General features: G+C 34.8%; 1 long non-coding RNA gene across 1 annotated transcript; it reads right to left on the bottom strand.

Moving 5' to 3' along the window:
- Positions 1-2,092: 2,092 nt before the first annotated feature.
- On the bottom strand, positions 2,093-7,740 carry LOC135154256 (uncharacterized). The gene is made up of 3 exons (XR_010293675.1): positions 7,589-7,740; positions 5,696-5,879; positions 2,093-4,616 (listed from the first exon to the last, which is right to left on the bottom strand). It is a non-coding gene; the product is annotated as an uncharacterized LOC135154256 (long non-coding RNA).
- Positions 7,741-17,726: the final 9,986 nt, after the last annotated feature.

Here is a 17,726-nt window from a genome sequence, read left to right as displayed (position 1 = left end):
GAGTTTATCGCTTGAAAAACTAAGTTTATCGAGAAAAACTAAGTTTTTCACTTGAAAAACCTAGTTTTTCATTGAAAAACCTAGTTTTTCATTGAAAAACTTAGTTTATCAGTGAAAAACTTAGTTTTTCGACGATAAACTTAGTTTTTCAATTGAAAAACTAAGTTTATCAAGAAAAACCTAGTTTTTCAATCGAAAAACTAAGTTTTTCGGCGATAAACTTAGTTTTTCTTGATAATCTTAGTTTTTCAAGTGATAAACTTAGTTTATCGGCGAAAAACTAAGTTTATCGGCGAAAAACTTAGTTTTTCAATTGAAAAACTAGGTTTTTCGATTGATAAACTAGGTTTTTCGGCGATAAACTGAGTTTATCGCCTTTATGAAACAAATGGCGCGCCATACGAGTCTGTCAGATCGTCACGCAAAGGTGAACATGAATACGGACTCTTTATTCATTGCTTTTAGCCTACACCTCTTGCACTTGCACACACCGAGCACTATTTCGCTTACTTCTTTAACTCGCCATATGCCATACATTGTTCTTTCATGTTTGACTCAACAGATTTACTGAATGCTGAAATCTTTTCACCCCAAAGTAAATATTATACAGCTAACGAATTCAATAATGCTTTCAACAAAACAGTTCCAAATTCTATTCCAGATTACTTTAGTTTAATGCACGTAAATATAAGAAGCTTACAGAAAAATTTTGATACGCTTTGCGAACTTTTATCCATTCTTGATACATTTCCATTTTCTATCATTGGTCTCACAGAGACTTGGTTGCATTCAACATCACCTCCCATTCTCAATATCGATAACTACAAATTTCTCCACATTGATCGTAAAATTGGTAAGGGGGGCGGTGTCGCTTTCTATATTCATAATGATTTGAATTTCAAATTAAGACATGATATTGAGCTGAAAAATATAGAATCCTTATTCATAGAAATTACTAATGCTAAAAATAAAAATAAAATAATCGGTGTTATTTATAGACCCCCAATCAGTTTAGCTGAAACATTTTTAAATGAATTGGAAGCCAGTCTTGATTCAATTTCGCGTGAAAACAAAGATATTTATATCATGGGTGACTTTAACATTGATCTATCATTTCCCTACAATCCCTGATAGCAGAAACTGGTAAAAATGACGTCATAATTACGTCAGTTTAACGACGAGTGTCACGTCATTTTGACGTCGTAACATGACGTCTTATTGACGGGATCTTGCACCCGCGAATAACGTCATTATGACGTCGTATATTGACGTCATTATGACGTCTCCAAGAGTGACTACGACGTCTTAATGACGTCTGAGCAACGTTTTTACAACGTTTTCTTGACCAGTATCAAGGGTCAGATTGACGTCGTGTATTGACGTGATTATGACGTCTTTGAGAGTCAACAACGACGTCTTAATGACATCCATGCAACGTGTTCCTGACCGGTTTTAGACGTCATATTGATGTAATTATGACGTCTTTAAAAGTCATCTACGACGTCTTAATGACAACTTTGCGACGTATTCCTGACCAGTTTCAGACGTCATATTGATGTAATTATGACGTCTTTATAAGTCAACTACGACGTCTGAATGACGACTTTGCAACATATTGCTGACTAGTAATAGACGTCATATTGACGTCGCATATTGAAATGAATATGACGTCTTTTGGAGTGAACTATGATATCTAAACGTATTCTGACGTGATAATGACCTAAACATTAAATTCTACATGCAATGTACATACACACATCACTTCAAAGACCTTGTCATTGAGGATTATCTATATTTGGTGAATACTGAGGTGGTCTGACAATGTCCAGCATTCCCAGTAACAATATAATGATCCTCCATGCCAGGGCCTTGCATAACTTGTCTCAGTCTCAAGAACATGACCCCCCCCCCCCCGAAAAAGAATATATACAAAAATGGAAAACGAAATCAAATACATGTACGCATTTCAATTACGAAATCGTGGCAAATATTCTATTAATAAATAAAAGTTGCATAACATATTACCAGGAAAAAAAAAAGGAATACAAAATGTTGAAAACTCTAAATAGATTGAAAAAAAAACACTTTTCTATGAAAATGCAGTATTAGGGTCAAAGGAATGAAATTACAATGTTTGTTATACCAATACATACAATTGTACATGTACATGTATAAATACACATTAATACATAACAGAGGCATAATGATCTCCAAGAATAAAGCTTTTTCGTTGAAATTGTAATTAAATATACCTTCAACTTTAGACAACTATGTAATGTAGGTAAAAATATACTGTATGTAAAAAAAAAATACCCGAGTTGGAATAGTTTCACGATTTATGGAAGCTCGAATTTGGGTGAAAGAATCATACATGTACATTAATTCTTATGAAATGTTTGGGTTGTATTACACTATCACTTAGGGCCAGGGGTAAAAGACAGTAGTTGCAGCAAACAATTATTTCTTCGGAAAGTCTTTTAAATTAAGGTTAATTGTCAAAATATTGTACATAATCTAGATCTGGGCCCTGTCTTACAAAGAGTTACGATTGATCCGATCAATCATAACTCTATGGAAATCCATCAGTGTCATAATTTTTTTCTACGAAAAATTTCCACAATGTCCTTTGTATGCAAAGAGAAGCGCAGCGAATTTTTGAGAAAACAATGAATGCATGAACATACATCATAGCTAGAAAATATTTTGAACAAACATGCTTAATAGATGTTAACGTTGCTGACCGTCCATAGTTGCGATTGATCGGATCAATCATAACTCTTTGTAAGACGGGGCCCTGGTAAATTAATGTAAACTTGTATCTTTGTAAAATCATGAATTTTGATCTTAAAATCAATAATTCTGATGATCACTAACACAGAAAAGCATATGTGGGACAGGACAGTGTATTATGATTGATTTGAAAAATACCCGACATTTGATAGAATTACATGCTTATTTTGCTAATTTCTCAGCAATTACACATTTTCTTCCCGAGCTTTTTGGCACACATCTTTTATATATACATACACTTTGCTGGTAATTCTGTTGGATTCTGTTCGAACTCATTTTAAGATAGTTACTACTAGAGGTGCGCTATTAACTTAAGGCAACTATGTAATGTAGGAAAAAATATACTGTACCGTATGTAAAAAAAAAAATACCTGAGTTGCAAAGTTTTCAGGATTTATGGAAGCTTGCATTTGGGTGAAAGAATCATGCATCAATAAGTCTGATGAAAATAGTTTGTGGAACTGTTGTATTACACTATCACTTAGAAGGAAAAGACAGTAGTTGCAGCAAACAATTATTTCTTGAGAAAATCTATAAAATCAAAGTTAATTGTCAATATATTGTACATAATCTACATCTGGTACATTAATGTAAACTTGTATCTTTGTAAAATCATGAATTTTTAAACTTAAAATTGATAATTCTGGTGATCGCTGTAAACACAGAAAAGCATATGTGGGACTGTGTATTATAATCGATTCGAAAAATACCTGACATTTGATAGAATTACATGCTTATTTTGCTCATTTCTCAGCAATTACGCATTTTCTTCCCTACATGTAGCTACGTAGGCTTTTTATGTGAGCTGAGAGATTTCATACCAGATTTCCTTTGCTTGATAAAGTTCTTATGATAGTCTGTGTATCAGCATAGCATGTGTTCAGTGTTTTGAACCCACTGGAAATTGTGCATCATATCTTTATGTATGGAAGTCATTTTGCGTCTGCAGTCTCCATGGTTTTTTCAGGATCTATGTGTTGACTAGACCAGTCCCATATTTATATTTTCGTGCTGTGTCACTTTGGAAGGCCATCTCTAATTGGTTGACTGGTGAGTTGGCAGATGCACAGCCCATCCCACTTTTCAATTATATCATTACATAATCTCTAACATGTCTAAGATATCCACCAGATCAAGAGGCCGCTTGCACTCGGCTAACGCATGTACACAATCCTCTGCTTCATCATTAACTGGATCTAAACAAAGCCCAGCATACCTAGATCATATTGATACAGTCGTTCAAAGAGCGGTGGCCGTGGCAATGGAACGCGAGAGACAAAAACTCAATGATGACATGGATAAGCGCGAAAATAAATTGCGTGAAATTCTTGATGAAAAGCTCACTAGTCTACACGTTCTTGAAATATCTATCGATACTAAATTGAAGCAACTCCGTGATTTTGAAAAATCGGTTTCTGATAACATGACTAACACCATAATGCTTTGTCAAATAGGCTTGACCACATCGAGCAGTACTCCTGTCGCAATAATATCCGTATCCGTATGAGATTGTTCGAAATGTAGCAAAGCAGATTGGTATCGATCTTACTCCATGTGACATTGATCGATCCCATCACCTTTGCCGACCAACTAGCAGTCATGATGTTCAACCCAAAGGATCATACCCCGGCGTGGCCCTGTAATGCCAACTTAGCAGCTCCACCAATCAATGTGAAATTCACTTCATACAGGCCGAAACAAACGATGATGAAAAATAGAGGAAAATGAAAATGCTCAGGAACAGATGACTGGGTGCAGGCAGGCAAGGCAGTTCAGGTGGGATGAAAATTTATTGGCAGGACACCTTCCGTTTCAAATTACAGCATCTGCAAAAATAACAGAAGAGGAGAAACATAAAAACCTTTTCTACATAAACTATTTATTAATCTTCATTAAAAACTAGATGGTTTCAATATTAATTTCCAATTTATTTTAAATGATTAAAAAACGATGTGGGGTTTGTTACATATTTTATACTTCAAATATTAACATGTTAAGTCAAGTCGGGGGGGGGGGGCATGATGCCCTCAAGACCTTTAACCATCTCTGTATAAGGAAGGAAATTTTAGAATCAATTTATTTGACACATAAAACATATTATTTTTTTATAATTACAATTTTAATTCATGCCTTTTTTATGTGTTTTAAATGGTTATGGGGTAACCAGGACTGTCAGGACCGATAATTCGAACTTCGAGGCTGAAATACAGCCATTCCCTATGCCTGATTTGGCTTAAATTCAGGTCAAGGATCAATTAAATATATATTTTGCAAAAAAAATCTGACAAATTTTGAGGTGGAATTAGTTTTCTGGCATCGCGAGATCGACCAATGCAAAATTTTATTAGCGCCAATTTACCATCTAAACTTGTCATTGAAATTAGAACGTCCAAACCGATCTAGTACCAGTACTAGCACAATGAATCAATCAGCTATGCATGTGCACCAATTCTGTATTTCTTGCATACGTACGTCACTCGAGTTAAAGTTCATGTCATTGCGTTATATAGCGTGGGAATTGTAAGAAAGTGATCCTTCAAAAATTTTACCTTCCAACAATTAAAATTTTTTAAGCCTTTGTATGCATTTAGAGTACAAAAGCTTACAAATTGGACAAATTAAATGTTTGCCCCAAAATTATTGTGGGAAGGGTGGATTTTCTAGGGAAATCCATCTTAGTGTACAAAGTTCTACAGGCAAAGGAGACTTGTCTAGGCTCCGTGAATGAAAATACAATGAAAAAATATCACAGAGTCCTCGAAGTACAGTCAGGACCATTAACAGATTATAAGGTGCCCCGAGTTTGTGCACACCCAAATCTGCGTGATTCTGATAATAGAGATTCCCAATGATCCCCCCCCCCCCAAAAAAAAGGCTTTACATCTGAAATAGCCTTCTAACTTACCTACTGCCCGATGCCTCCTATCATGTAGGGCAGCAACGAAGGATCTCCACTCCTGGCATCCAGCGATTCTTGGCCTTCTTCTGGAAACTCCCCCAGGCCAGGTAATATTCACTGACTTCATCTCCTCCTCAACTCCTCATGTGTGACACCGAGACAGGTGGTTTTGTGTCTCCCTCTCTTTCTCCTGAAATGTCAAACAGATCTATTCATTAAAAATCTTACTCAAAATGGTGCTTTTGGTAGAAAAATAATGAATATAGGGCATTCCATGTGACGGCCTTAACCCTTATTAAACTGGGGGGGGGGGGTCAATTTGACCCCCCCCCTCAACAAATTTCATCACTACGCTGTCGCGCAAAAAAATTTGATCGCGCCGCTCACTGACTTTTTACTTTCAAGTCTCGCGCAAATTTTGAGACCAAATTGGTGACACCCGGGTACGCGGTTACGACATTACGCAACATTATGTAAGTGCATGTCAGACCCAAAATTGCTCATAAACATGATTTCATGTACAAATCCAATGCAAATTGTGTATTTAGCCAAAATTCATAAATTTATCATTATTTCTACTTTTACTGATTAAACTTAATTAATTTTGCCTTGTTTATGATTAGAATTAAGTCTAGAACGATTTCCATCGAAAATACTTGTAATAAAAAACAAAATGTAAAAAAACAAAGAAATACATGATTAAAAAATAAATAAAATACATAAGAAATCGGTCTTGGTACCAGATTTTTTTTCATTCACAATTGTTAGGAATGCTATAAAGAATATTTTCACCCAAAAAATAGCATTCTAGGAGCTTTATTTAGTGAATCAGAGCAAAAAGTATGATTTCATGAATAAATTAGCATAATTAATTCATATAAAATAAAAAAATATGAATTCAGTGAAATTTACCAATGCAACATATTACGTCATTCTCTACCATCATGCAAATTTTCGTTGTGATCGTGCAATCCACGGCCGAGATCTTATAAGGGGGGGGGGGGGCAATAATACCCCCCCCCCCCCGGGAATGACAAGAATCAAAATACCCCGGTAGATTTAGGATTAAAAAAATTGTCAGTACGGTATATCATCGAGGATCTACATAGTAGGATGGGGGATCGGGTGTCCGGACACTTTATATTTTTGAAGCCTTCTTTTTTGTCTTAAGATTACACTAAAAATATGAATTCAAGAGTTGTAATCATCTTCTATTTTATTCTCTATAATATTTTCTAAAATTTTGTACTAAAATTTGATGAAACTTCGCTTGTAATTTTTTCCAAATGACTTTCTAAAATTGATCGTCCGGACACACAACCTGTCCGGACACACAACAACTGGGTATACATGATGTAGATCTGGTACAGTTACTTACAATTACATAAACTGAACTTTGTGAAATCTTGAAATCTACGCTGAAAAATGTTCAAACTGAAGATCACCAACACAGATAAGAGCACGTGGGACAGTTATTATTGCTCTGATTAATGTCGGCCCGGCCCGACGCTTGCCTTGGCTCGAGTTGACCCGAATCCTGTGCTTTTTTTGCTATTTCGCAGCAATTACACAATTTCTTCCAGAATCCTGGCTTTGGCACATAGCCTACCGGTATATTATTTATAAATATAGACAGACACTTTGGTGGTCATTTCATTGGATTCTGTACGAACTCATTTTGATATCGTTACCACAACTGGCATTTACCTTAAACTAAGTAAAGTGTGCACTGTGTCTGTGCAGACTTGGGCCCTGAGCCCACCAGCGCAGCCTGTCCTATTCAGCATGCCGGCGCTCGGGGCAGCCACCCCGGCCGGGCGGTGTCAGTGCACGAAATCTAAAGCCAAAGGCAAGCCGCGCTCCGAAAAGAAAATCTTAGAAGATGGTTATCTAACTTACTGTTTGGTCTCCTGAGCTGCGAATGCCTTCGAAGTCGTTATCCAAATCTGAACCGTGTTCTTAAAGTAGTAAAACTATTATTAACGGCCATCTTCGTCGCACTTAATTCTCGATCCAAAATTAGGCTGCAACATTTACCGGCGAAAAACGGGCGCATTCCAATTTTTCAAATTAAATGGTTGCGACTGAGCTGCATGCGCAGCAGCGCCAGTTGCATGCAGTGCAGCGCGCATGCGCAGGCTCGACGCCCGGCGGCGAATTAATTCTGCGGATCATGAATTTTTTATAGGGGGGGGGGCGTGCATGGGGGGGGGTGAGCTAACTAGATAGGGGGTTTGCATGACACCGGGGCATGACACCACTTGCGAAAAAAAAGTTTTAAAATAGATACAAACTTCTTTGACATATGAAGCTTCCTCGACCTAGTTTGGTTTGGTTGGCAACCAGTTAAGAAATGATTATTTTTGCCACTGCTTTTGAAACTTTTTTTCTTTGAAGAATTATATACTTTTTTTAGTTTTACTTTTCCTTTTATAAGTAGAAATAGCCTTGCTAACATGGCAAGGTTGAAAAAATGGCAAAATAGTATGTGGCTTTGAAATTAAACTTGTAAATTCTACGGTCGTTGATTGGTAAAATTTGATGTCATAATCACGTCGTAATGTGGTCATATGAAAACGCAAATTTCTTTGTCGTTGTTTGGTAAATAAATGATGTCATAATCACGTCATAATGTGGTCATATAAAAATGCAAATTCATTTGTTGCAGATTGGTCGATAAATGACGTCGTAATCACGTAATAATCTGGTCATATAAGAAAGCAAATTTACTTGTCGTAAATTGGTCAGTAAATGACGTCGTAATCACGTCATAATCTGGTCAAATAAAAATGCAAATGAAAGTTGCCATTCTAAGTCGTCAAAATGACGTCGTAAGAACGTCATAAATACGACGACATGACGAGTATTACCACTTTACGATCAGTTAATGACGTCATTACGACCGTGTCTGCTATCAGGGATGCAATCGCTCAACATTTTACAAATCTATTATCATCTTTTGGACTTCAACATCTTATAAATAAACCTACTAGAATTACAACCGTATCCAATACAATACTTGATAATATTTTTTCTAACGCACTTGATAATAACAATAATGGAATAATTTACTATGACATTTCAGACCATCTGCCTATTTTTGCAATGTATCCAAACGATAAACGCCAACTCAAGGCTACTGACAAATCATACACTATAATGCGAAGGAAAGAAACCCATCGTAATATTGAGTCATTGAAGGCAGATTTGGCTGAAGAATCTTGGCAAGATATTTATCTTGAACATAATGTTAATGACTCTTATGAAAGATTTTTGGACAAACTTCTTTATTATTACGAAAAAAATATGCCATTAATAAAAATTAAATCGAATAAAAAGAAGAGCAAACAACCTTGGATTACCCAAACTATAATCAAATCCATATTTACTAGAAATAGATTATATAAAATATCAATTAAATCGCCTACAACTGAAAATATAAATAAATACAAAAAATACCGCAATAAATTAACATCAGTTATACGCCAAGCTCGAAAATCCTACTTTTCTGATAAAATTGAAAATAATAAAGATAATAATTATACATTATGGAAATCTATAAAAGAAATTTTAGGTAAGAAAAAGGAAACATGTGATAACGTTAATTTCGTAGACAATGGTCAACAAATGCAAGACTCCTTTGATGTTGCTAATGCATTTAATAATTTCTTCAATAATATTGGCCCAAAACTAGCTTCAAAAATAACATCTAATGATGATGACTTTTCTGTATATTTAAACGATGTTCCAGAACATTCTTTATTTTTCAATCCAACAAATACTAACGAGATTTTAGAAATTGTTAGGTCCATGAAACCGACTAAATCCTGTGGGCATGATGGTATAAGTGTCTATCTTTTGAAAAAAATAATTTATTTTATAGCCTCCCCGCTTTCGCATATTTTCAATCGTTCTCTTTCTTGTGGTATTTTCCCCGATCTACTGAAAATTGCAAAAATAATTCCAATATACAAAAAAGATGATCCATATGTCTTATCTCAAACTATCGTCCAATTTCTTTATTACCGGGTATCTCTAAAATAATTGAGAGAATAGTTTACAAGCGTTTATATTCTTTTTTGAACAGCAATAATTTACTGATTCCTAATCAATATGGTTTCAGAGATAATCATTCAACGGACCTTGCACTTTTGCAATTATGTGACAAAATTTCTGATTCTTTATCTAAAAAGGAACACACTGTTGGTGTTTTTATGGATTTGTCGAAAGCATTCGATACCATGGATCATCGCATTTTACTTTGTAAATTAATGAAATATGGAGTTAGGGGGGTGGTTCTCGCTTGGTTTAAAGATTACTTAAGCAATCGACGCCATTATGTTTGTTTTAAATCTAAATCATCTAATATTTGTACTTTAAAATGTGGAGTACCACAAGGATCTATTTTGGGTCCCTTGTTATTTTTGATTTATATGAATGACATTGTGAATGCATCTAGAATATTAACGTTTGTTTTATTTGCAGATGATACAAATGTATTCTATTCACACAAAGACTTAAATATACTTGTTCCAACACTTAATTTAGAATTGAAGAAATTATCAATGTGGTTTAGAGCTAATAAGCTCTCTTTAAATATAAACAAAACAAATTTTATGTATTTTCAACACATTCAAAGTAAACACAAGTTTCTCAACAACATTTTTATAGATGATATTCCCATCACGGAAAAACAAGAAACCACATTTTTAGGTGTTTTGATTGATTCAAATTTGACTTGGAACAGTCACATTCGCAATATTTGTATGTTGACATCCAGAGGGATAGGAATCTTATATAGATTGAAATATTATATCTCAAAAAAGTCATTATTTATGCTTTACAATTCATTCATCTTATCCCACTTATCTTACTGCAACATTGTTTGGGGGTATAGTAGTAAGTCAAGAATAGAAACTATATTCCGTCTTCAAAAAAAGGCACTTCGCATCTGTACACTTTCACATTACATTGCACACACTAATCCAATATTTCACAATTTAAAGACATTGAAAATTGAGGATATTAACACATACCAAATAGCCATATTTATGTTTAAATTTTCCACAAATACCATTCCAATTCCATTTCGCAATTTTTTTATCTATAACAAAGACATACATACTTATCCAACGCGTCATTCAACAGATATCCACTTAACCAACCCCAGAATCTTACTCACTCATAAAACAATTCGCCACCATGGTCCAGATATTTGGAATGCCTTGCCACATAACATCAAACAGTCCGCGTCTCTTTTTTCTTTTAAAGCTTCATTGAAAAAGTTTCTTATTTCTAAGTATTCATAAATGTATCACCTGCACTCACCCACTAGCACTCACTCGCACTTTAAAAAAAAAACTTTATCTTGTCTCTCCCCATTAAAAATCTAAACTTTCATACTTTCTCTTTTGTGACATCATTTTATCGAATTATATTCATAACCTATTATTACGGTTCCCATGTAGCCCTCCCTCATGGCTGCTATTGTTTCAAGCAGTTACCTGCTTATTATAGCTGGCCCCTGCATTTTTACCAACTTTACTATTTTATGTGCTTCATTTATGTATTTTTCAGCCTTATTCATTATTTATATTTTCGATTGTCACACAAAAATGTACTCATTTATGTCATTGTTATTGTATCATTCTATTTTCATTTGTTGATTTATGAATAAATGCAGAAATTCCTGCAAATACAAAAAAATAACAGTAATGAGCCAAAAGTTTTGAGGGGGCTAGATATATGGCATATCGCTTAAAATATGTTATTGTGAGCGAGCGAGCAAGACTTTAGACATTTTTATTTTAAAGATCCAATTTTTGTGACAGATTTTGACATGAAATTTAGACAATAATATCATATTCACCCTTTTCTCTTTCTTATTTTCCTTTTTTTTTCTTGGTCGTGAATTTTTTTTTTTTTTTTTTTTTTTTTTTGGGGGGGGGGGGGGGGCTGAAGAGCCTCCTATAGTCCTATGTCCCCCATCTGTACGCCACTGAAAAATAGGATTCCCCAAATAACGGGGTCAAAAGGAATACAAATTATATAAGCATGATGAATATATACACCACCACTTGCATATAAAGCAATTAATAAATTTATATGAGTACACAATAAATTTTTTTAGTCAGGTCCGATGACCAATGGTAGTATATGGACGTAGGCTGCAACCAAAATTTATGTCATGAAAATCCATAAATGTACTTTATCCCAAAGTTGCTTAATTATAATTATAGAAAATGATGAAAGATGACATCTGTAACTGAATTCTTTACCCGGGGGGGGGGGGGGGGGTTGCAATATAATTATTATCATGGGGGACCGCCTCCCTCTATTTTCTCTCAGATTCCATCTTTCCTATTTTCTCTATTAATAGGTGAGGCAAGAGCCCTATGGCTCCTATATAGTTTGGCTGGATAATTGGGGTGGGTGAAACATGTAGATCATTAAGACCCATTCCCCCTTCGTGTATTCTCCCTCTTCGATTTGTTTATTCTCAAATTCTTCCTTTTAATTTTTTCCCCTGTATTTTCTTTGTTTTACAATGTTATAGAATAATGTCCATATTAGTATCACTCGATCTTAAATAATTAGTTTTTTAAAACATGAATCTATATAGGCCCTGGGAATCTATAGGTCGGATCTATCGAGCTGTGAGAATTTTCCTTTCTAAACCGAGGAACTGAAAAATGACAACGAGAGAATTTAGATTGAAATACGTTGAATTTGGATACTTTCGTTGGTCGACTTTTTTTTTTTTTTTTTGGGGGGGGGGGGGGGGGGAGCTTGAGCATCCAATTCCGCCCTCCGTATAACTACCATGGCCACTGGCAGTACACATTGTAAGAAAAACAAGAGAAGAACTTGAACACTATCGTAAACCCAACGGACATGGACTATTCTTCCCAGCATTCGATCAGCAGGGCCTTTTTACTCTTTTTTCTGAGGAAATGTTCCAGAAAGATATAAGATCCAGGAAATTCCGAGAAATCCTAAAAAAGCAATTACATAATAATTGAATGTAGGAAATTTCAATATCCACGTTATATTTTCCTGATATTGTAGCTCTTTTTTTGTTTGTTCCCGATTTAATTAGTGCGTGCTGATTATTAGTATATATCTCTATGGTGCTGAATAATTGATTTTTTGCCAGTGGACGGCGGTTCCACGGTACCCAAGTTCAGGCTCGCTCGCGGCATTGTTTTATTTGTACGATTTTTGTCTAAAATCTAACTTGGAGATTCAAAGAATTCCTTCTAAATTTCGGAAACTTTGGGACTCGGTTTCGTGAAATTTAGTTTTGTGCTCCATCCGGAGCTGCATGTGTTGTGGAAACACTAGACAGTGCACGCTTGGAGTAACATTTAGGAAATAAGCTGGAGGGTACCGTACCTTATTGTGTTTTAAATGTGGTCGATAAATTTAGTTGATTGAACGTGACGAGAGGTAAGTGATTCTTTTATCGTTTTTTGTCTTTTTTGCTGAGAAGTTCATATTATCTCAATAGTGAATTGAATTGAAGGTTATGTTCTTGCCATATTCTCATAATATGTTGTTAAAAATTATTTGTGTTCCCCCGACATCGTGAAAATATTGATTGAAACTTGTGTCGTGTCATAACCTGTAGTGTAAATTCTAGTCCCATGTACTAATATTTTTGTTAGTGTAAGATAGAACTTTGCAGTCTGCATCTGCACACTCATGGGATCAATGCATCTCGCGTGCGAAGGATTCATATGCACATGGTGCACGCGAATTTTTCACACCCTTTTTACTAAAATAACTAAGCCATTCCTTTTAAAATAATGTTTCTAATTGTGCTATGACACTTACCGAACCATATGGATCGTTTCTTGTCTTCTCTTTGGTGTGTTTTTAAGAAAAAAAATGCATTTTCTCGTGATCTTCACGTAGATACCGCAGGGTAATTGTGGTTGTAAACTTTTGCTTAAAGAGGGCGCGCGATATTATTCACAAGATGTTTGTTTACGACGGTTCTGCAGCTTGTACTGCTAGCTGCATTTTAGACGCTCAGCATTATTTTCCTCTTTCTGTTTTTTTTTTTTTGCTGTCAAGCGGTATTTTCTATTGTAACGCCATCAGCGATGATGAAATGTAAAGAGTCGCCTTGAAATGAAGAAAAATTATGTCACATTAATTCGTTAGTTTGTTTCCTATTTTTTTCCACTTTTTTCTTCTTCCTCATCTATGATCAAAGGTGAATACCTTTTTTTGATATCTGTTCTAAAAGCTGGACATTTTAAATATTTTGTTCAAGTAAATAAATCAACAGGATAGTAATCAAAATGCGATAGAGCTGCCCGAGCTGAAAATTCTGATACAAGGACTTGAAAATAAAACATTCTGAGCACTTTTTATAACCATGATGAGGAGACCTATATATTATATATGTGTGTGTGAAGTTATACATGTACTACAGCTTTGGCAACTCTTTTATTTAAATATTGTGTGAAAGATATATATATATATATATATATATATATAGGTTCAAACAAAGAAAAGTATAAAAACTCCGTGGACAGTAATATTTTAACGAATTTTTTAGCTCTGTCGGATGGCCGACAGAGCTACTGAACACCTAAGGTCCGTTAGACTCAACACTCAAGGTCTTCCTGTGGCCCGTCACTTCAATTTGCCTGGACACACCATAGATGATATGAAGATCTTCGGAATTCTATCTTGCAAAGGAAGTGATGAGGACAGAAAGCTTTTGGAAGAGAAGATTATCCATCGCCTTGGATGTCTCCAACCCAATGGACTCAATGTTTCTTTCCACTCATTTCGTCTGACGTAGATATTTCTTTTCTTCTTTTCTTCTTCTTTTTCTTTCTTTTTATTTTTCTTTTACCCACTCTTCCTTGTCTTTCTTTCCTTTTCTCTTTCCTTTTCTTTTTCCTTCTCTTTTTTCTTTCTTTCTCCCCTATCTCCCTCCTTCTCACCCGCTCTTTCTTTCTTTCTTTCTTTCTTTCTTTCTCTCTCAATGTTTCTTTCCACTCATTTCGTTTGACGTGGATATTTGTTTTCTTCGTTTTTTATTTATTTATTTTTTATTTATTTATTTTTATTTTTCTTTTACCTTCTCTTCCTTGTCTTTCTTTCCTGTTCTCTTTCCTTTTCTTTTTTCTTCTCTTTTTTTCTTTTTTTCTTTCTTCCTTATCTCCCTCCTTCTCACCCACTCTCTCTTCTTCTTTCTCTCACGCGCTCTCTCTCATTTTCTCTCTATCTACTTCTCCTACTGTCTTCTTTCGTTTCCCCTTTATGACGTATCCTTTTCGTCATCCTTTGTGCGCTTTTGCTCACTGCTTGGATACCGCGCATTTTTATGATGCATTATTTTGACGCAATCTAATAAATTTGTCATAACTTGACAAAGCCCTATGGGCGAAAATTCGTTAAAATATTACTGTCCACGGAGTTTTTATACTTTTCTTTGTTTGAACCTATTTATAATCTCCGAGCAGATCATTTGACTATATATATATATATATATATATATATATATATATATATATATATAAAATGCTTGATTTATTTACGCCTATATATATATATATATATATATATATATTTATATATATATATATGTATATGAAATAAGCTAACACGAAAAAAATACGTTTTGGGGACTGTTAAATAAGAATTCATGAGTGGGATAGGTAACTATCTATTCTATTCTTGTTCGTTTTCTATTATTATTTGTGTGTTGTGTTTATTTTTCTTGAAGCACCAAAAGGTGGACATGTCCGCTAAGATATATTAACGAAGTCACCATTATTATCACAAGCTAACGGATCAATTAAAATGCGAGCGTGAAACGTGAGCTTCTTTTTTTCTTAATTCAGTCTTAACGATACTTTTTCATCATATTTTAAAGGTGAATCTCATGATTCAAAATGATAAATGCTTGTCGCACGGGCAGAAATAGCGGGACCAATAGTTATTTTCAATATTCCGAACTGCATTCTGGACGTTGTATAAGCGCCTTTGTATAACAATTAAAAGGGTAGGTCTATTTACCTTACAAATTATGCGAGCGCTGAACTTTTGGACATTTAAACCTCAACAAATGGACATTTTTAAAATATGAACAACATCATAAATGTCACTTACAAAAATGATGCCAGCGCGAAGCTCGCGCTTAGAGTTTTTGATATTGATGACAGGACTGTATCTAAATGAAAAATAATGCGAGGGCATTTGCGCTTAAGATTTAAATTTGGGATTTGAAAAGTCCGACAGATTACCTATACTTTTAAAAGAGGAATGACCTCCAGAATTCAAGCGCGAAGCGCCAGTAGATTTATGTTGAAGTTTAGACCTAGAACAGGGACGTTGAACCTTTATAATCATGAAAAAGATGGTATTTTTATAAATAAAACATGGGAGTCTAATTTTGTTTTAGTGTTAATATTCAGATCTTCAAACTTGACATTTTCCTATCCCCTTCATTATCCCCTCTCCTTCTCCCTTTCCCCATTTTCGTTCTCCCTTCTTTTCTTCTCTCCCTTTCCCTTCCCTTTTTCGCTTTTCCTTTCCCTTCTTTTCTTTCCTTTCTCGCTCTTTCCATTTTTCTTTCCCTCTCCCTTCCCCTCTTCCTTTCCTTTGTTTTCTTTCTATTTTATGGTCTCCTTTTCCCTCTCTCTCCTCTACCTTTCCCCCTCCCTTTTCCTTTCCCTTTCCCTCTCCTTTTTTGTGCAAACATATAAAAATACGTGAAGGATATGTTCCTCTTCTGTTTTATACTTTAACAGAAAACATTTTGTTCAACCAAATTATGATTTGTATTTCCAAGTTCCATGTAATATTTTCATTGGAAAATCTCTTAAAGGTCAAGTGCACCCCAGAAAAAATTGTTTGAATAAATAGAGAACTATGTTGATTTTTGGTACAATTTCCTATTATGCGCCGACGACTTGAATCGAGAATGTTCGATAGGAAAATTTCGCATTTCGATTGTTGTTTGCGTAATTTCCACCGCAGTACGAAGGATGACTAAGGACGGACCGAGCGAAGTATCCTGGTTGAGATTTGGAGGTAAGCGATAAAAACACTTTAATAAATAATTTATAATTGCTTTTTCATAAAAACTTGATCATACGATCAAGATTAACATAGCGGACAAATATTGAAAGGTTTGGCGTAGTTTAGTCCCTCACATTCGTGTGATGAATGAAAACGTCAAAATGCACTATGAAATCACATGTGTTGTGCGAGGTTAGTATACTAACCTCGCATGTTGTGTGAGTGGCATCTGCAAAGCAAAGCCCCCCCAAAAGGCAAAGTGCAAAAAACACGTTGACATGTCAGTTTAGGAAGAGTTCCTCTTGTGACAGCCGTCCAAAGTGAAAAGAAATTATGAGTGAGAATGTTGTAAACTAGGCGTAGGCCTAGTCGATCTAAAGTAAAAGTTATATATAATTATAAAGCAAAATGAAATACCACCATAGCATATGAGACTATGTCTATGGCCCTATGAGACGATCAACAAATCAAAGCACGATCGGATCGACTGAGCCAGGTCTTAATAAAAAAGAAATCAACAAAGAAGGCTATACAATGTTAAACAAATGTAAAGAACAGAAAGGGAGATTGAACGAAAGAATGAAGGAGAGAAAGAAAAGAAAAAGATTAATTGAGAGGAAAGAAAGAATAAATTACAGTGAAAATAAAGGAAAAAAAGAAAAAGAATTAAAAAAAAGAAAGTTAGAATGAAAGAAGGATGAAAGGGGGAATAAAAATTGAAAGAAAAAACGTTTCTGTCATTCTTTGAAATGAACAAAGAAAGAAAGCAAGGGAAGATGAATAAATGTGTCAAAGAAAAAATAAAGGAGAGAAGAAAAAGAAAGTAAGAAAAAATGAAGAAAAAAGGAATGAAGGAAACAAGAAAGAAGAAAAAAATGGGAAGGGAGAGAAAGAATGAGGGAAAAGAATTAGAAGGCAATACATAAAATAAAGAAAGAATGAAAGAGGGAAGAAAGAATGAAGGGAGGAGAGAATAAAAAAGAAGAAAATA

The sequence above is a fragment of the Lytechinus pictus genome, chromosome 5 (assembly GCF_037042905.1).
Source record: "Lytechinus pictus isolate F3 Inbred chromosome 5, Lp3.0, whole genome shotgun sequence".
NCBI classification, from domain to species: Eukaryota; Metazoa; Echinodermata; class Echinoidea; order Temnopleuroida; family Toxopneustidae; genus Lytechinus; species Lytechinus pictus.
The sequence above is the reverse complement of the archived record's forward strand: the minus strand, read 5'-3'. Positions and strand labels throughout refer to the sequence as shown.